The sequence below is a fragment of the Molossus molossus genome, unplaced genomic scaffold (assembly GCF_014108415.1).
Source record: "Molossus molossus isolate mMolMol1 unplaced genomic scaffold, mMolMol1.p scaffold_m16_p_15, whole genome shotgun sequence".
Lineage (NCBI taxonomy): Eukaryota > Metazoa > Chordata > Mammalia > Chiroptera > Molossidae > Molossus > Molossus molossus.
Window position 1 is genome coordinate 9,972,908 of NW_023425350.1, and position 22,176 is coordinate 9,995,083.

Below are 22,176 nucleotides of genomic sequence, written 5' to 3' on the forward strand. Positions count from 1 at the left end.
CTGCCTAGACTTTTTCCTTAGCAAACATTTGGATTCCATTTTATTTTTGGACCCTAAGTTTCCAATTTGAGAGACTATCTTCTTTTTGGTATGTGCTTTTGATTGCAAAAAAAGTATCTTAGTCCAATATTTCCTACCCTAAATCAAGTTTTTGAGAACCATAAATAGGTCATTAAAAACTTTATATTTTTCCAGTGAGATTAGGTGGGGAATGTTCCAATAAGTTCACACCATTGTTTTAATGTCTCTGAGTGATCACAAGAATAAGCCAAAAATCACACAATCAGCTTCTAAGATGAATAAGACCTAGAATAAGAAGAAAAACATTTAAAACTGATACACAATTCTTCTATAAAGAATTGAATCATCATCGCCAGGAGTGTGTCATGCATAGCATATGGATAGCATTATGCCATGCATAGGATAATATTTCTCATAAACATGAAATTATTATTTTGCATAGTTATTTCTGTAGTTGTTATTGGTCTTTTTGCTACCCAACAAAGAACCATGTGGGTTATTTTCTCATGTAACCAGCAGTTCTTCTCCTGGTCTATAGATTTTGGCTATTCTAATAGCTACAGATAATAAGTTTTTGTGTTGAGGAATCATTCAAAAAGTATAGCAGCTACTTGGCTTAATGAGCAGAATGTTATGTTAGGAATAGCTCAAATGATTATTTGATTAATATTTATTTGCCAGTTACAATGAAATTAGAATGATAGGAAAAGTGAGTTAAATAATGTTTCCTAGATAAATCTATAAGAAAGAACAAAGTCAGTTCTGAATGTGTAAATATCACTTACTCTTGGTAAACAGATAATTGTATTAAGAAATAAAGAACAGACTAGGTCATTTTGTAATTCATTTCAGCCATAAGGAAGATCTGGTAAGGGGGAAATATTTAGGAATGTACATACAGGAGATTCCTGAATGAGAAGATCAGAGATGGCATTACTGAGTCCTTATTTTCTTTATACGTTATACAGCTGATTCCCTTATTAACCTTATGATGGTAAGAAGACCTTACTGAGACTGCTAAAGTTCATATCTGACAAAACATCTTGGTATTCTGAAGCAGCAAATGTCATTGAGCTTCAAAAGGGCAGAAATCTAAGTGAGATACATATGGCTGGGGTGGGGGGGTATGCGTGTTATTCTACGTGTCTCTGTGTGTGTGTCAGGCTGGAGAACATTCGTCTAGATGGACGGCTCATGTTCCTGGTGAACTGTCAACCCAGGGGGTTTTAATCTTTAGGTCTGGAATAGAAACAGTCTTTGGCTGACATAAACTGGAAGAGGGATGATTAATAGAACTGGAACAAATTATAAAGACATGTCTATTTAGCCATTAATTTAAAATCAAACAAAAAACTAGTTTGCATGTAGTATCATTGGCAAGTTGCTTGCATGATGAGTCTTAACAGAGTTTTTTCCACATGGGTTACCTGAACAAATGAAGCAATGAGGAGAGAACTAGCTCGTATTGAGCAACTGTAGTATGTGATAATATATTCTAGAACAGCAAAAAGTTATACATTATGACTGGTTAAAATAGATCAGTTGGTTAGAATATGAATCCCAGGAATAGAATTAACTTGATATATGTCAAATAAACACTCAAAACAAGGGGAAAACAAGACATTTATTAAATGGTACTCTGGTAGGAGAGCAATTTGGAAAATAAAAAGTTATATTAAATATTTCTGGGTTGAAGAGCAAGAATCGAACTTATTGAACTCCACTCTGTCTTAGAAACCCACTAAAATAGAACAAAAAGATTTTCTAAGCATAAATATTTGAAATCACAGATAAACTGAGAAATGGCTATAGCAACAAGATAGATGCTAAAACACTTAGTTGACCCGAACAAGAATGAAATCCTACATCAACAGTGGAGAAAGCTGAGCAGCTACTCAGTCTACACCACAGATCCCCCAAGAGGCTCAGAAATTGTCAGCACCATGTACCTGTGGAAGTGGGGAGGATGAAGTGTATGAAGAAGTTGTTGAAAACAGGAGGTTGGATTAAATTCTGCTTAAAAAATGCAGTTAAACCACCAAATCCCACCCCCACCCCCACCTTCCTCTGCTCAGCTGGAAGCCTTCTTTCTCACCCTGGAGGAAGACTGCAGGCTTATTCTCAGGAGAGGTCAAACTGTGTATCTGGGAATATTAAGTGCATTTGAGGGAAGGGAATGTTAGGTGCATTTGGGGGAAGAGAAAGCTTACTTTAAATGGAGACATTTCGTTAAAGCTAGTGTGCGGAACATTGGATGTCTTGTACCACTCTTTTCCTAGTTTGCTCTCAGAACACTATGAGCTTGGCCTATACTTTCCTTAAGAGACTGGCTGATGCTTCTGTGCAGAATTTGAACTGCTGACAAGAAGAGACCTGAAGAAACACAAAAGTACCTGCTTCAATGAAATAGCCCAGTCACATCACTCTTTAAAGTGAAGACTAAGGTTGACAAGCCAACACAGTCCTCAGCAGTTCTCATCAGTCATTAGAAATCCACTCTTAGATCGGCCTGTGTGGCTCAATGGTTGAGCATCGACCCATGCACCAAGAGGTTGCTAGTTCAATTCCCAGTCAGGGCACATGCTCAGGTTGTGGGCCCAATCCCCAGTGGGGGGCATGAAGGAGGCGGCCAATCGATGTTCTCTCTAATCGATGTATCAATTTCTCTCTCTCTCCCTTCCTCTCTCTTTAAAATCAATAAAGAAAAAGAAAAAAAAATTTTCTAAAAAAAAATAAAATAAATCCATTCTTATACATGATCAGACAGCCAGAGATTTATTTCCAAATATTTGAGTGAAGCCCCTAATTAAAAAGATAGAGATGAAAATAAATAAATAAATAGAAAGAAACAGTATGGATATAACAGTTTATGTGGGAAGATAACATTATTAAAAGTATTATTATATTCCAAGTAGCTCAGAAGGCATTTCACCAATGAAACAAGAACTGTATGCCACAAAAAAGGGATAATATTACTCCAAGAAAAAAATCTTGAAATTAAAACTATAAAATATGAGAAGATGGTTAGAAGCTTTATAATGGTGAGGAGTTCTCTTAGAAAATAAAAGAAAAAGAGATAGAAAATAGGAATGGGAAAATAAGATTATTAGAGAATTATCGCAGGAGGATCAATAACTAAAATTATAGACTTTAATAGACAAAAAAGAAAAAAGTCATCAAGAAATAATTTAAGTAGCTCCCAGAATTGGGAAAGATGAGTTATATAATTAAAAATTGAAGTACCCAGCAAAATGATCCAAATACAACTACATTATGTCATTTCAGAGTGTCAATGACCTAAAGTAGATCTTGTGGCTCTGAGCAAGGTTAAAAAAAATTTGATATACTGAAAATAATGAATAAAATAGTTTAGGACTCTGTAGAAACAGAGTCCAAGATTTTTATGGAAAGGCCTTCAAAATTTTCAGGAAAAAAATCAGTTTTCCACTGATTCAGAATTCTGTACTCAAACTGTTAATTTAATTTGAGGATAGAATAAAGATATTTTTGGACAGTCAGTATCATTAAAATTTACTTCCTACTCACCCTTTCTCAAAAATCCACTTTGAGATGTACTCCACCAACCAAAAGAGTAACAGAGGAAGCTACATTATCTGGAAAATGAGATCCCACCCAAGCAAATGGCAAAAAAGAATACTTCTGATGATGTTATAGCAGAGATTTCTAATAATCAGTGAAAACCACCACCCCTCAAGTAGTTAGTCTGTATTCTCAAAACTCCCTTGCATCTAAGTATGGTCTTAGGACTGAGTCCTATTGATAGAACTGATTGTACTACTTCCAGGCTACTGTTTTTAAGAAGTTAGGGTACCTCTTCTGACTCCCCTTGCAGCAGTTAGATGCAGAGGAGGACACAACAGGTGGTAAATTTACAAGGTTGGAAAACCTGGAACTCAGACTCATCACATGGAGGAGGGACAGCCACTATTGAAGGACCACTATCTTGGATTGTTACATAAACAAGAAATATGTTTCTGTTCTCGGAGTCTATCATTGCAGCCTACCCTAACTACTGGGAATGCGGAGAAGGAATACTAGGATAAAAGCTGCAGAACAGACCTACCGAGTAGCCAGTCCAGATTGGAGCAGGCTAGGGGCTCTGGAATAGGAGATTTCCGAGAAGATGAAACTGATAGAAAACTGGATGTATTTGAACACTGGGGAAATGTTGGGGGTGAATTAGTCATAATAACACAGGCAACGAAGAAAATAAAAGTAAATAAAACATCTATTGAATCCAGGGAGAACAAAGTGTATTAGGCAGGATAAGAAATGTAATTATAGCTTGCTCTATGGCTTAGTTGTAAATAATGTTTAGATAACCCTAGTAGATTGATCTGAACAATATAAAAATATAACATTATTGGGAGGATAGAAGCCTGAAGGTGTGCATGTATGGTGTAATGCGGGGTGGAGACATATTTCCCATCTTGAGAAGTCAATATCTTACTCCTAAAACTGAAACATAAAAAGATAACAATATAAGTACTTTATATATATATGTAAATAGGTGTATACATTTCTCTAGAAATTTAGAGAGTGGATAACACCGAGGAAGGGAAATATTGAGAGGCAGCAGCAAGAGATTAATATTTTATAATAAGCCTCTAAGATTTATTTTACTATTTAAATTATATAAATATATGTATAAAATATATAAAAACAAAAACATTTTAAAAGAGTTAAATTCACAATTCTTACAAAAATATTCCATATGGAGCAAAAACAGAGCTATAACACTATAGTAAAGTTCAATCAGAGTGAAACAGAAAACAGATTTGATATTACAGTGAGGGGGAAAACTTCCTCTGCTTTGAAGCTACAGAAGAAACTAAGGAGGAAAACATCTGTGTAATAAAAATACGAAAATCAAAGAGAAACAAATCTGAAAAATACTTTATCAATCATGAAAAGGTTAATTTTTATTATATAATAGCTCATTCAAATATCCAAGTGAAATATCAAGACCTCAATAGATGAATGAAAAAAATATATGATCGGAAATGGAACTGGCTAATTATTTAAAAGATCCAATTTGCTATTGATTAAGTGAGTAAGAGAAGAGTTACCTTTATACTTATTCCAACTTTAAATTGGTAACTCTGAATGCTCTTGGAATTGTGATAGGCTCCTGTTGTATATGCAGACACAGCTAATCTCAATGTAAATTTTTATGGTCTACTTGAGAATATAATAACTAGTAGCACTTATGAAGTGGAATCTTCAAACTCTTTGACAAAGGCTCAGAGACCTCAAAAATTGCCTTAAGTTAATAATTAACAAAAAAAGTTATGAATAGTAGGGGAATGATTATATAAATGATAATTTCTTGCAACATACAATAGCAGCATAATTAAAAAACAATGCCACAACTTGACCAGATAATTATACAATAAATATGAAAATACAGACTGTTATAGTGTAATCGTGCTTGTTCTATAAAATGCAAAAGCATATGGGCACAATCTTAAAAATTCACTTACTCATATGTGGAATCTAATGAACAAAATAAACTAGCAAACAAAATAGAAACAGTCTCACATACAGAGAACAGATTGACAGCTGTCAGAAGGGAGGATGTTGGGGACTGGGTGAAAAAGCTGAAGGGATTAATCAAAGAAAAAACAAGTCATAGACACAGGCAACACTACAGTCATTACCAGAGGAGAGGGTGGGGGAGATAGAAGAGGGTTAAGGGGTGATAAATGGTGATGGAAGGAGACTTGACTTGGGGTGGTAAACACACAATACAATGTACAGAGGATGTATTATAGAGTTTTACACCTGAACCTATATAATTTTATTAACCAATGTCACCCTAATAAATTCAATAAAAATTTGTAAAAATTTACATCAATTACTTTAGGCTGCTGAGATATAGAATAATGTTTTTATCTTTCAAAATAGTTAATGTTAACAAAGAAGATCTGAAGTTCACGGGTTATCTGTAATACTTGCTGGTCAGTTAATTTAAACAAGGCACATATATTTTTAAGCCTTATTTTTCCCATCTGAGAATAATAAAAATAATATTTGCTCACCTACCTCAGAGCATATTCATGAAAGTCCAATGCTATAATGTATATAAAAGCACTTGGTAAATATGAAATAGTTTACGAATATGAGGAGTTATTGTTATTAGCATCAGTGTTACTGAGAACACTGTTTTGGCAGAATTATTCTTTCTCAACCACAGACAGAGCTTTATCTTCCTGCTTCCATATGTGACACATTAGAAGTTGCTTGAGCTCAAGGTCAGTTTTCTAACTTTGGTTTCTCAGAAAAGCAATGGAATAAACCAAAGATCAATGTGAATATTTTCCAAGAAAATCATCCAAAAGGAATACCCAGGGAGTGATGGAAAGCATTCCAAGGACCCCACAGGAAGAACAAGTCTTTGTCTGAGAGCTCTGGGCTGCTCTAATAACTTGGTCTTAGCCATTGTTCATTTCCTCCTTATAAAAGACTGGCTCCTTGGTCAACTCCTGTTCATTTCAGTGTTTACTATGAGGGGCGCAATATCTTTGAATGAATCACTCACAAGTGCTTGATCATATGACTTAAGATTTTTTTAAAAATGTATTATTTAGGCCCAGTCATTACAAATTTATTAAATTTGAATTTTATACAAAAAATGAAGATATATGTATAGATATAAATAGATAGATAGCTAGTAGTGATTTTTCAACTTGGGAAACTCCCAGAGTCCAACAATTAAAGTTTAGGATAATTGGGAATATTTTTATGGTAGTTTTAGTTTGATTTTTGACTATTGAAATCAAACACCGAAAGGTCAAAAGTGACCTTAATTGCTGTTTCACATTTTTGTTGTGTTGGGAACATGAAAAACAATGTGAAAGTATGCACTGACGTTGCTCAGTCATTATTTCTGAAGAATAATACTGTAAAATTAATTTGCTAATGGCTGTTTCCTTTGTTATCTCTGTGTCTCCTTCAGAGTGAAGGTAATGATACTGTGTTTTTAATTTGTTTCCACATATTTGTTGTTAATATGAAGATATGTTGTAAACTTGTATCCCATAACCTTGCTAAACTCATTAATAATATCTAAGATTTTTCTTTTGTAATTTTCTAAGTGGATAGTCAGTCATCTACAGTTTGGGACAGTTTTTTTGTTTTTTTTCTTCCTTTCCATTCAGTGCGCCTTATTTTTCTCTACCTGGTCTCCTTGCACTGGTGAGGACTGTCAGAACTACACTGAATAAATGTGCTGCTGGCAGACATCCTTGCTTTGTTCTTGTTCTTGTTTGTAGGGGAAAACATAGTTTCACCAATATATGATGTTAGCTATAGCGATTCTTTTTTTTTTTTTTTTTTTACAAATACTTTTATATAAAATACAGTTGTTTTCTTTTGTTCTTAACTTGTTGTGAGGTGTCTTATTTATTTATTTCATGAATGGGTATTGCATTTTGTCTAATCCTTTTTTATAAGCATCAATTGATATTATTATGTAATTTGAATTTTCTTTAGATTGTTGATGTGATAAATAACTTTGATTGATTTTTAAAATATTGAACCATCCTTGTATGCCTTCAATAGATACCTGTTGGTTATGGTGTATAATTCTTTTGATTCCTTGTTGGATTTGACTTGCTAATATTTTGTTGTGGATTTTGTGTCTAAAATCATGAGAGATATGACTGTGTTTTTTCTGATTAATTGATTGATGTATTTAATTTTTTCTTAACCGTGACTATACCATTTTTACAACTTTATACCATTTTGACATAAACATTTTTCATGTTATTGTAAATTCTTCAGAATTATTTCATTTCATGGCTGTTCATTATAGAGTTGTACCATCTTGTTATTAGACACTTTACTGGTCTTAATTCATTCCAGTTTTCATTTTATTATAATATTGATATAAATATCTTAGTGTATACAATTATTTTTACTTTGCTTTATTAAAATGCAAAAGAGTCCTGGAAGAGGATAACCATAAGAGACAAAGTCACAAAGAAACATAGGCTTTGGTGGCAAAAATACAATAGTTCAGTTCCTAACTCCATTGCTTTCTAGCTGATCACTCAATCTTCCCAAGCCTCTAACCCTAACCCTTAACATGGGAACTACCCCCAGGTAATGTATGTAAAGTATTTAGTCTACACTGGGTATACATTGTACATGGCAGTTCTATTCCCTGTTTTCCTGCATCTTCTACTCCTCTGTCTCACTCTTTCCCGTGTATAGTAATGATGAGCTAACTAGCATGGCCCTTAATGAATTTCTAAGAATCAGATTTAAAACAATATTGATACTATTTAAACAATCTGCATTTTACCTCTGTAAAGTTACTTTTTTTATAAAAACTAATTTAATTGGGAGTGGTATAAAGAAATTGTAGGATTCATTGTGTGTGAATGTGTGCGTGTGTGTGTGTGTCTGCCTGAGAGAGACAGAGAGAGAAAGAGAGAGAGATTTTGTTTGTGAGATATGTTTTTAAAAAGAAAACAATAAGTGAGACAATTAGTAAACATCACACAATACATACAACATGGCATAGCCATAAAATACCTCACAATTTCCAGAAGTTTCTCTATCTTATAGCAACCATATTTGGGTTTCTCAGTTAAGGTGATTTCCTATGAAGAGACCCACCCAGAGGATTTGCACCTCCTCTTTATTATTGATGATGCTGATGCTGATGAATATTATAATAAAGATGCTGATGATGCTGATAATGATAATGGAGAATAAATGGGCAGGGGAGAGAAGAGAGAAAGAAAGGGGGTCATGGTAAGGCAGGCAGGGGAAGACTAGTTAATGTGTATCAGTTCTTGAGTTCCTATTGTTAGAATTTTATTTTTTGGTGATGGATCTAATGTCATTTCTTCATTCTCCTTTCTATGATCTTTTGCCTACTTTCATCTTGTTTGTGTATCCTAACAGAATGTGCCAGCTATATAAGTCATGGCCTGTTTCTCTCTGTTTGATCACATTGCCTAATCTTCATAAATGTTTTGATAACTTTTATAAGGGTGATAAGCCATATTGTTAATTTATTCATCTTTCACTGGTAGTGAGTTCTGCTTCTTTCTTTTACAAATTACATTTAGTATTGAAGTAAATCAGAATCGGGGATCAAATTTTTGTGAGTAGGAACTGCTTTTCTCGTTTTTAGTATTTTATCTATTTCAGTTGATTTTTATTAGAGTTTCACATAAGTTTATGGGGTGATAAACTTGTATCTGTCTTTATTTTTTCCACTCAAACAAGAACTGGGTTCTTGGGTCATGCACCTTTGGTTTTGGAACTTGGATGGTTTTATTTTGAGAGGTCATGAGGTTTAACATTTTTAGGACTAACTTTCTCCATGTACAAAGCCCTGCCTTGGCTTCACCTTTGAACCTGGGTTCCTCGAAGACCCAATTCACTCTTTATTTCAGCTTGTGATCTGCGGTGGGAGAGTGATGCACCGTTCAGCCAAGTAGGCTCGGCTTGCATGAGTCTGTCTTTCCCCCAAATAAAATCCAATCATAAGTTTTCTGGAAGAGAAAGCTAGTTTGACTGTTTGGTCAGGAAAAATGCCTTGATGAGGTAAACTCGTTTAACTCTACTTGGTCTTTAAGGCCTAATATTTTTATATGGGAAACATCACAGAGAAGATTCCATAAACTCTAATGGGTGCCAATTGGGCTCTTGGGGAGAGGGAGACTGTTTTGAAGGACTTATTTTAGAACATATGGCATAATAGGTAATATTTAATATAATGCAATATTTTTGTCTTTTCTGTAGTTATGTTACATCTGAATATACTCTCCATTAAATATATCAGCTTAAGAACTCTACCATGATCATAGCCAAATAATGTCACCCCATATATAACCATGGAATCTTGAGATTAACCAGCCCCTGGGTGCTAGTTTTAATGATGTTTTTGCTAGCAGCTTTCTACATAGAAATGTGACTATTTGGCAGATATTTTCATATTTGTGTTATGAAAAGGCCATAAAATTGAAAAAGTAGCCAGATTCTTACTTGATAGTTCTTGAATCTTTTAATTTGTTCATGTATCAAACAGGGATTTTTGAATAGTTACATGCTACATTCTTTGTTAGTTGTTGGAGTTAGAAAAATAGATGAAAAAGACATTTATTTGTTCACTCATAGAAGTGGGTAGAGTAAATTCCTTCCTTCCTTCCTTCATTCCTTCCTTCATTCATTCCTTCCTTCCTTCCTTCCTTCCTTCCTTCCGTCAATAAACATTATGGAGAAACTGTGTTTTGACAGGTCAATAAAATATGATTCCCATCTTGGATGAACTCACAGTGTTGCAGGAACCCTCCTAATCAAATAACTGAGATCCTTTGGGTTAGTTATGAAATGAATGTAAGTGATCGTAGATGCTAGAGAAATAGTACTTTGCAAATGATGAAGTTATTGCTTGAGGGCACAGAATTTGTTTAGCATCAAACTAGTTAATCTCTCCCTTCTCCTGACCATACAAGGTACTGCGAGCACATACTAATTTAGCTTAATTAGTTAAAATTTACCATACACCTTCAGAGTTCCAGGTCCTATGCCAGGCACTTTGGAATAACAAGATGAAAGAAGCAAGGTGACTGCCTTTGAAGAACTTGGTAGTAACAGAGATAAGTATGCTCGGGAATCTTGTACTGGCGTGTGCGGTGTGTGAACACTGAGAAGGGGGCACAGAAGTTTCCCAGCAGAAGTGATGTATGGAAAACATGGAAGGAGATGAGACATCAGTGTGTTCCAGCCACAACTGAAAGGCATCAGAGGTCTTAGAGAACTTGCTATGTTGGAGGAACTACATGTCTGGAGCATGAAGTCTATGCTAAAGCTTTGGATGTTGGGAGAGAGAATTTGTATATTCTGAAAAAGATGGCGAATCAGAGATCTTCTTTCCATCTGACCCACCAACATTTCCCAGTTCCCCTTCCTTGCACACCCTGTATATTTGTTGTATTTTTGCTTAAAATTTTAGTAGTATCGTTTGAGCTCCACAGTGGCAGAAAGCAGAGAGCAACCATCAGGACACGTAGATGAGAAAAAGAACAGGGAATCAACCCCATGTATCAAGATCCATTCATCAGTGATGCTACCTCCCAAGTGGGGTCATATGAAACTTCTTGGCTTATATTTATCTTTTCTGGTCCTCCCAACAAACTTATGGGGTAAAGTGGAATCTACTTTGTTTGAAAATGAGGAAATGGAGACCCTGGGAGATACATTGCTTTTGCCACACCACACAGAGAACCAGTGTTGTTACAGTTCCAGAGCCCAGGCTTCTGATCCTAGTGCAGTGTTTCTGCCATGAACCACACACATTCTCTCTTCTGCTGTAATCCCAATGGGTACTCGCCCACCTTTAGGACATATAATTTAGAGTATGAAAAGAGACAGATCCCTTACCTGTCACACTGCTATTCATCCCATATTTCTAGCCAGGATTCAGGCATTTATTAATTATCTACTGTGTGCATTTTAATGTTCAGAATTATTTAGGGGGATTTGAATTTCAGCTCTGATTCTACATACCTCTTAATTTTGAGCAAATTGTTCAAATTATAATTCTTATTTGTTCATACGTGAAAATAGACAGTCATAGTACCCAAAACACAATAAATATATCCTTAGCAGAGGGCCTAGTGTATGTTAATCTCACAGAACCATTATCCAGCTGATGTACTAATTAATAAGATCTGGGCCCAGAATTCTGCATGTTTTAGACCAGTAAGAGCACCAAAATTCAGAAGAGCAATTGAAGAAGTTTTAATAAGGTAGAAGGCAGGAAGTTCCAGGCACCCTAGCCCCTTCTTAGCACAATGAAGTCAAGCATTTTTGGCTAATCACCCACTTTTCTGGCTTCTCACAACCATGACCAAAATATATGGTTGTTTAAGAAAAAAGCCTACTATGAAGGAAGAGGATTGACTTATTCTTGGGAATGTCATCCTCTTGATTTTCCTCTCCTCCTTCCTGCACCACTAATGGCTCTTAAAGTTCCTTATTCCTTTCCTCTGGCTGTTTTTCCTGGCCTGCTGAGACATTCTGATTGAGCATCCCATGGAATTGGGAATTACTGTATGAGTTATGGCAGTGCCTATAGGCCTGTCACAGACAGCCATGGAGCCATGGGTGAGAATGAGTTAGGTCCTCCTGACTGCATACAACCACACGTACACAATACCCCCCACACACATATCACACGTACACTACACACACAATTCACATCCACTCATACACTCCACACATACACATAATACACACCACCCATGTGCACACATACACATGCCAAACACACATATCATACATACATACACACCAGACATGTACACACATATGCACACACACCACACATACACAATCACAGACAAAACACGCCCGTTTTATTTAGTTTTGAGTCTTGAATGAACAAGTTTATATAAGTAAGGCCATAGGTTAAGTATGCCCATGTTGAAAGATTTGGCGAATGAGCCCAGCCCGAGAGGCATTTTTGATATCAGAGGGCTTACACAGCATCGTTTTCAGGGGTCAAGCCCTGCTGGGCCTAGCTCGGAGTTCTTTGCCAGCTTTGAGGGTGTGGTACAGAGAATCTGATGTTTGCTTTAATGACTGTGAGAAGTCTCTTAAACAGATTGGCTGCCTAGAAAAACATTGCAGATGCTTCTCAGTTCTGAACATTGGCTTCTTCAGCCACGACCACAGGAACATTAGTATAAGTTTAAAACTTTCTCCAATCATGCCATAAAAATTGTGGTTTTCCTCCTCTATCAAATTAGCTAATCTCATTTAGCCATGACCACTGCTATACACAATCAAACTGTAGGCAGAAACTTAAGACTTTGCTTTACCAGAACCTAAACAGAGGCTCAAATACTGATGAGTGTGGCCCTCACAGGGCTGAGGTCTGTCGTATATGCTCCGTGAGGTCAGGTAGCTTATCTTGTTCTCTGGTAGTTTCCAGCTAATGGAACAAAGGCTTCTGCTCACAGAATCCGAGTTCCTTCTGGGAGTTTTATTTACTCTTTCATCTCCAAGGTAGATGTCTGCCTGCACACAGCGGACTTTTCAATCGGACATGAGTAACTGTTGGGATTCTATCTCCTGACCTTCATTAGTCTAGGTTCAGGCTTTGATTCTTATTAAGATGGCCACTCTCTGGAGAGGAGACTCACAGCGCTGGTCTTCATGCCTGCTGCCCGTGTGTGATTAAAGGATGGGGAGGCGGGAGGGACCGTGCTGAGGTGGAAGTAAGTGGATGCACCCATGGGGAAGGTTAGCAATAGGTGAGCCTTTTTCCTTCTTCACCTCTAACATTCAGCTGTATGTCATTCTAGTTGCTTTTTATGTCTAGCCTTTTGCACTGTTGAGATCATATTGTATGAAAACTAATGTACTTTGACTTTTCACTTAATATAATTAGTATAAGCACTCTTCTGTATCATTAAATGACATTGAAAATGCTATTCCAAAAAAAACCCTATGGACTTTTGTATTCTGTAATTGCATCATAATTTATCTTGACCTTCTTCCCTTGTTTGGCAGTAATTGATAAATAGCAGAGTGAAGGGTCTTTTGACCCTTTTGAGGTATGGAGATCAGTGTTGGGTCTTGCTTGGGACTGCCTTAGCCAGGCTTCTGATCTTACTGGGCTGAAGAAGCTGTTTTGTATTCCTTGGTCTAGTCTCTGTTAACCAGCCATTTGGTTAGGTAGATGATTTACTGGATGTGAGTGTGATAAGATGTCTATTAAAATAAGAATAACCCCATTTTGTGCCTTCTGACTTTTATCGTTTTGAAATAATGAAAATAACACCCAAACAGATGGATGAGTATAGGCAAACAAGTCAAAACACCAATGAAGGGTTTTAACCTTTAAGCCTTACTGAATAGTCCAAAAGAACATAGGTGGTATATTTCAACCTTAATCTGGATGACTAATGGTTTGGCTTTATAAAATTAAATTAACAGTGACTAAGTCCTAATTAATTCTAGGCATAATTTAGAAGATTCTGGAAAAATATAAAATGGTACAACCATATTGGAACACATTATGGCCATTCCTTAATAAAACCTAAAAATAGAATTATATGATCCAGCAATTCAACTTCTTGATATATACCCAAAATAATTGACAGAAGAACTTGAATAGATATTTGTATATTATGTTCATGGCAGCTTATTCACAATGGACAGAAGGGGAAGCAACCTCATTGTCCACTGATGGATGACTGGATAAAGAAAACATGGTATAAACGTATGGTGACTATTTTCTTTGTCTTAAAAATAAAGAAATTTTTGACATGTGTTACAATATGGATAAATCTTGACACCACTGTGCTATTGAAATAAATCGGAAATGAAAACACAAATGCTGTATGATCCCACTTACACGAGGCACCCAGAGTAGTCAGATTCATAGAAACGGAAGGAAGATTTGTGGTTAGGGTGGTTAGAGAAAGGATGGGAAGTGTTTTAATGGGAGTAGAGTCTCCGTTTTCAAGATAAAAAGGATTGTGATAATGAGTTTATGGTATTAATGTACTTACTAGGACTGAATTGTACACTTAAAAATGGTTAAGATTGTAAATTTTATGTTATATTTTACCACAATTATTTTTCTTCTTTTATAAAAGGGCTCTGGAAAAACAAAATAAATAATGTAAGAAATAAATACTTTATCTTAGGAAAATCTTAGGGGTATATGAGTATGTAAAAAGAGAGGAAATAGACTTGCTCATGCATTGTACCTCAGGGAAGGAGTGAAATGGGCATGACATTTACAAATGGCCCAGAAGAGTTAAGTGAGTAAGAGTGCATTTATGTGGGCACACATTGGTAAGTGGAGACTGAGGAAAACTTCATGGAGAAGTGACCAGGACTTCCATGCAAGAATGTGGGGAATAGATGTGGTAGTTATCAAGGAGGGAAGAGGAGGAACTGGATGGAAAAAGCATGGAAATTAGAATATCAGTATGCTCAATCTATGGATAAATGCCAACATAAAAAATTGAGAAAAATTTTAATTAACAACTGAGCTGGACATTTCAAGGAACCAGAAAAATAAGAAAAAAATAAATAAACCCAAAATTAGAAGGAAGAAAATGATGAAGATCAAAGCAGAAATAAATCAAATAGAGAATTAAAACAATAGGAAAAAATCAACAAAACTAAGGGTTGTTATTTTTTAAAGTAAGATATATTTACAATAGAACTACCGTACGAACCAGCAATCCCTCTCCTGGGTAGATAATCAAAAGAAATGAAATCAGTATCTTAAGAAGGTATCTGCGATCCCATTTTTAGTATAGCATTATTTATAAGAGCCAATATATGGAAGCAAACTAAGAGTCTATCCATGAATGAATGGATAAAGAAATTATGTTATATATGTATACAATGGAATATTATTCAGCTTTACAGAAGAAAGAGATGCTGCCATTTATAGCAATAGAGATGAACCTAGAAAACATCATGCAAAATGAAAAAAGCCAGATGCAGAAAGAGAAAAAGAACTCCTAATAACCTCACTTATATGTGGAATCGAGAAGTTGAATACATAGAAACAGAGTTACCAGCAGTGGGGAGGAGGGGGAAATGGACAGATGTTGGTCACAGGGTACAAAGTTACAGTTAGGTAAGATGAATGAATCCAGAGATTTACCATATAGCATGGTGACTGTAGTTAATAACACTATATTGAGTACTGGAAATAAGCTGAGAAAACAGATTTCAGTTACATACACACACACACACACACTCAGGCACACAAATACAAAATTATAATTATGTGCGATGATGTGTTAATCAGCTTGACTGCAGCAATTTTTTCACTTTGTGATTTGATCAAATTTCAGATCATCATCTTCTATGCATTAAATCTATACAAATGTCATTTTAAAAATAAAATTTAAAGGAGAAAAGCGTGGACATTAGCTGAGGGCAAGTTTGGGGCCTAAGGAAACACTGCAGCACGGGATGGGTGAGAGGCTCCGGATCCGCCTTCGAGACATGTCGGCATCCGGGCCAGCAAGTCCTGTGTAATGACCTGAGGGAGGAGCCAGGGTATCCTCGCCCCACATCTGCCTGCCCAGGGAGTGCCTGTCTAGAAAGAGACAGAGCTGGAGGTTTGGAAGCACTTAATTCAAAGTGAAAACAGGTCTGTTTTGCTGGAGATTCAGTAGATCTGGAAATGAAATCTCACAAATTGTTTGTCAAATTGGATTTATGGGAACAGACTGAATTAGATATTATTCAATTGAAGATATAAGTTAGAAATACATATACAGTGTATGGCAAAAGTAGGTTCACAGTTGTTCCTATGGAAAATAATACAGTAATTACTACATAATAGTATAAGAATAAATTGTGTTTTACATACTCACAGCTATAAACTTACTTTTGCCTCATCCTGTGTGATCCAGGGATCCCTCTCCTAAGTAGATGATGCATTGGTGTCATTCTTAAAGGTTCCTAATGTATTTTTTTTAATTTACCATACACAGTACCTCCAGGATGAATAAGACTATGGTAGAGGAGAGGTAAGAAGGGAGGAAAGGAAAATCTAAACCAAATTAAAGATAATTTCTCACTCAGTGGAAACAATGGTTTATCAGGAAATACGGACACTGCACGGTTAACATAAGGTAGAGGGGGTTGGGCCGGGCCGGACCTGGCACTGAAGACGGACACAACTGACTTCAGGACACCAGGGTAGGAATTTGATATCAAGGAGATGGACATGCCCCCAAATCCCGCCTCTCAGCTCAGGGGCTTTGGTAGAGTCCCTTCAGGCCTGTTGGGAGAATATACTGGGAGAGGTGGGTGACTTAACTATTAATGTAGGAGATGTCGGTCCTACCTGGCAGGATATTTCAAACTTTAGATTGTGACCAGCATTTGTATAAAACAAAGTAGAACAGAATGAAGTGGGATGGAAAATATCAGTGTGCTATCACAGAGAGTGAAGAGAAGCATGAATTCAGGCCCCTTTGGTTTCAGCTTTGAGGCCAGAGTCAAGCCACATGCGCATAGTTTTTCCTGCCACGCGGGTCCGCAGGGTTGCAAGCTCGAAAGGGCTGCGGGAAGCAGATGCCGAAGGCGTCGGAGAGGGTGAACAATGGCGAAAGATTGCACCATAGCAAGTTCTGTGTTTTACAATAAAGCTTTAAACTTATCCCAGTGTTATTAAAAACTGAATATTATCCAAGATACTTGGAAATGTATGTTTCAAAGAACAAAGAGTTAAGACAAACAAAAATAACAAAACAAACACTGCCGGGGCTAAATACTAGTCAAGGGAGAAAACAGCTCTGATGTGATCGTGAGTTTCACGTGAGAGGCACGTGTTTGAGTCTGTTCATACCACAGTCCTCAACCTAAGAGAAGAATTAGGTCGTCCTTTACAAATAGCAACCTGACACTGGATGCAGTGATGAGACCAATTAGTGTCTTGTTATTTGGTCTCAGCTCCATGGGACTCAGGACTGTTATGCTGCCTAGGGTCTTCATAATGAACAAATCTACTTATATTTTCTTCAGAATATAGAAAAACACATATTTCACTGGAAAGAAATGTTACAGCATTGGGGGAAGTTGGTATCAGATAAATAGCTTTATTAGGCTTACAAAGGCCATTACTCTCACTGGGAAAATATAAATTACTTCAAATACACAAGCGTATAGTTGTTGCTACCAGCAGTGTTTAGGGTTTTGTTATGCAACCAAAGTAAATAGGTTGAGATGGGTTGATGAAAAGAATGTTTCTTAGTGAAGATGATAATATCTGGAAAGGAACTCGGGCAATTAGCAAAACGATGCAGAATGTTTTGAGGTTTCATGTACTGAGTAGATTTCATGACCATGTGTTCATGTCTACTGTTCTCAGTGTTGGTTTTAAAAAGCACTCCATTTGTTTAAGCGTGTCCACTGCCAGCTGGGAGGAATTCCTTTTACAAAGACCCAACTGAATGGGTTGGAGAGGACTCTTTATTTATCTATGATTTCAACTCCACCTGTTTACCATTTTCTTGTTAAAAGGAATTAGCGAGTGTTGGGTATGTGGCTATGAAGCAATTGAACAAATCTCCACTGCAACTATAATACAAATCCATCTTCAATCCCAGAGCAAATTGTTCTCATTCTGGGAAGGGAGAAGGTATTTTCTCAGCTAAAAACAAAAATTAACAAATATTTTGCAGAAGGTGAACTCTAGGGTCCCAACCAAATCCTGAACAAATTAGAACGAAGCAGAAACAGCTGTTGGGTGAAATGCACATCCTACGAGTAGGTTCTGGGCTGTCAGGCCGGACTGCTTGGAGCAGGGCCGCCGCAGCTTTACCGTTTCTCAGCACCTTGGCAGAGAGCTGGAAATGTGGGAAGAGGGACGCACAGTCAAGAAAAACAGCAGGAGCTCCAAGCTCTCTTTGCTTTGGGACCTAAGGGATTCCAACGTCGTTTTTTTTTTTTGTCTTGTGTTTTTCTTATTTTCCCCAGAGACGTAGCTATGACAATGAAGAAGAGTTGCTTCTGCGCCAGGGACGCATGAAGCCCTGACCGAGCTGTGGAAACGCAGCAAGCACCTCAAGAAAACTGTCACCTCTTTGCAAGTGCTCCCCCCAAACAGGGTTTACCACGCTAATCCTCTGACCTTGTCCTGGGAAGGTTAAACTCTGCATAACGACGAGAGAAACATCTGCATTTTATCCACTCATAATTTAAGTCAAGAGATATAGAGTGACTTTGAAAGGTTAAGATCCAAGTTTGATCATTTTCAAATTCCAAATTTGCTTTTCCTCCACCTAGAACTGTTGTGTTTGAGTCCAAGAAAAGTGTTAAGTTTTCTCAGAACATCCTATGATGTTTTAAGTGTACTGAGGAATTGTCAAGTGATTCAGTTCCTGTCCTCAATTTGTTTGTCTTGTTCAATGTGTTTCAGTGTGCCTAGGGATCCATGAGAAAAGCTTTCCACCCTAGTTCCAAAGCAATTAGAAATAAGAACAAAGAGAGTGAAAAATTTAAGGCCAAATATAACCTTTATGATGTATAAAAGCAATATGGTTCAATATGGCTTATTTCTTGGGCATTTGGGCTTTTAAACACTGAGCCGGAATTAGAGAGACTGGCGGTGCCCGCTTCTCAGGCGGTACCAGCCAATACCACAGACGTTCTGCACCAGGAAGGCTATTATTACTGTTTGCCATGCAGCCAGGAGGAATCAAGAACATATGCTCTCGGTGGAATATACCCCCCCCCCCCAAAAAACATTATTATAGTACAATCTATCTTTTTATATATAGGTAATTTTATTTTTATAATGCACACAAAGTGTGAAGCGGATGACAAAGATATAAAATGAAAGGACTTTCCCTCACTTATCTACCTTCCTCCCCTTCTCACACTCAAGAGGCAACTTTTCAACCCTTCTTGTTTTTACTTGCCCTGGTTGCTATCATTATAATTTTAAATGACATACTTCTATTTCTACTTCCAAATTTTTCTGTAAACAGTATCTGTTGATTCCCTTCCATAAAAGATGAGGAATTTGGCATCCTTGTACCACCTCCCATCCCCTCTCTTCCCTCACCTTCTAGTTTTTATCAAGTGCTTTTGCTTGTTTGTTTGTTTTTACTTCTTCACGGGTGGGAACCTGATTAAAAGTGAACTGCTAGAGTTCAAACTCCACTTCCTCGCTTAGTGACGTATTAGCCATGTAATCTTGAAAAAGATATTTTGCCTGTCAAGACTTCAAATTCTTCATTTCGAATTGGGGATAATAACGTACCTCCTTCATATAAGTAACTGTGAGGACTAAATTGGTCAATCCATATAAAGTTCTTAGCCCTGTGCCTAATAGTCAGAAAACCCTGAACAGATGTTATATATGGTTCTGTGACAATAATACTTTTTTGTTGGGAGATTGATTCTAAAATCTAACAAACAGAATCGATAAAATTATGATTATTTAAATATTTTTATGGTAGAATTGAATAGTGACACCATTATAACTAGCCAGTTATTAATAACAGGAAAGGAGCAAAAGGGAGCCCAGACATATGAGCATGGATGGTCATTTGAACAGCTTCATAGTCCCCGGGGAACCACCAGTTCATCCCCTGTGTCACTGGGGAAAGGGCCCGGATAAGGGCAAGATGGACACATGTGCAGTGAGTCAAGGTGTTGTTGGGAAAGTGCTTGCTGTCAGTCAAACCTGGGAACAGAGATCATTGGCTAGAGGGGGTGGGGCCACTGCAAGCCCACAAAGTTTGGAAAATACAAAATCCCACAGAACAAAAAATTCTCTCTCTTGAATCTTGGTGCACTTTTGGCTCTCTGGTTCCTTTGGCTTTGCTCCTGCCTGTGTTCCCTCCGTAGCCACGTAGCCCTGCGGATCCCCCACGCAGTGGACTGATGAACTGCAACTGGGAACACAGACTAAACTAGTTTGATGCTGGACTGGACACTTCTCGAATATGAACCAAACACTCTGGGCACTGGCTTTGATCCTAGTTCTGCTGAAGCTGCAGCTGTACTCCTTCTATGGTGCTATGAAGGGAAATGGGACCCAGGAAACTCAGGGGTGTAATTCCACAGGGGGGAAAACTTTCTATAATATCTCATCCGTCCATGTGAGTCTCAGAAAATTCTTTTTTGGGGGGGATATTGCAAGAAACTTCCACCAGTAACCAGACAAGGAGCATTCCCCACCAATAACAACAGCATGATTGGACTCAGAAAAAGAGATGTAAATTTTTTGTCATTAAAACTTTGTCCTTTAAAAAAGATGCTTCCAAAGGTCAATGTTTAATAGTCTTCTTAATTTTGTCTAGCTTTCCTTATTTCTTCTGGCCATACTAATTTCTAGATATCTCTTGGATTGAGAGACAATACAGTATTGGTTTTCAGCTTACGATTCTACTGTGTATGTGACATTATGCAAGTTACTTAGTCTTTCTATACCTTATTTTTCTCATCATCAGTTAGGGATAATAAAAGTATCTTTCTTAGAGAGTTGTAATGAATGATAAGTGGCATAATGCATGCCTGGCATGTAGAAAAGCACCTGGTACCCTATATTATTTTGTTTCTTTTTTAAAAATTTTTTTCTAGAGTACTTTATTAATATATTTCCTCTTACAAAATGTTGCGGAAACTAAATGTTCTGAATTTTCATATACAACATGCATTTTCATTTTCCTCTCCTCCTACCATACGTGAGTGTTTATAAGACTTCAAGTTCAGTATGGGAATCTGTAGTCATATTTCCAATAATGATAAATAGCTTGTGGTAGACCAACATTCGCATCCAGAACCTCTAGGGAAGCTGGGAGCATACCCCTGCAGGCACTGGAAATCTAGTGAGGCAGCCAGGCCTGCCCAGTTGGGGGAAAAACAGAATGAAGTAGGTACATTGAGGTGAACCCAAAATTTTGCAGTTTTTCCCCACTCGAAATATTTGCTGATCTTGGCATGTGGCCAAAAGCCTGAAAAGTTGAGCAGGAAGCAGCAGCTAATTGAGCAGTGTCTTCGGCAATCTCGAGGGACTGGGGAGATAAAAACTGGATTTGGTCTACCGAGAAAATGGGTCCTACTTCCAGCTCGGATCCGTGAGGAGCACCCACTAGGAGTAAAGGCAAACAGGAAATAGTTCATCCCTCACACAAGAGTGGACTTGGGCTTCGTCAACCCCAGACTGAATTACGGTGATCTGTCCCTACTCTAAATGCCTACTAGAGAGTAAAACTCTCTCCTTATTGGAGGAAGACAAATGAGTCAACTCTAAAATTATTTTTACATTTTTCATTCATAATATCTGACATTTAATACAAATAACTAAACATTTCAGGAAATAAGACCAAAGGACAAAAACCAAGAAGAAATGCAAACATTAGAATTAGGTAATTTAAAAAAAAATGCTTTTATTGATTTTTTTAGAGAAAGAGGAAGGGAGAGATAGAAACATCAATGTGAGAGAGAAACACTGATGGCTGTCTCCTGCACGCCCCCTACGGGGGATCAAGCCACGACCCGGGCATGTGCCCTGACCAGGAATCAAACTGGGACCTTTCAGTCCATGGGATGATGTTCAATCCACTGAGCCACAATGGCTGAGCCATAAACATAAAATGACTATGATTATTA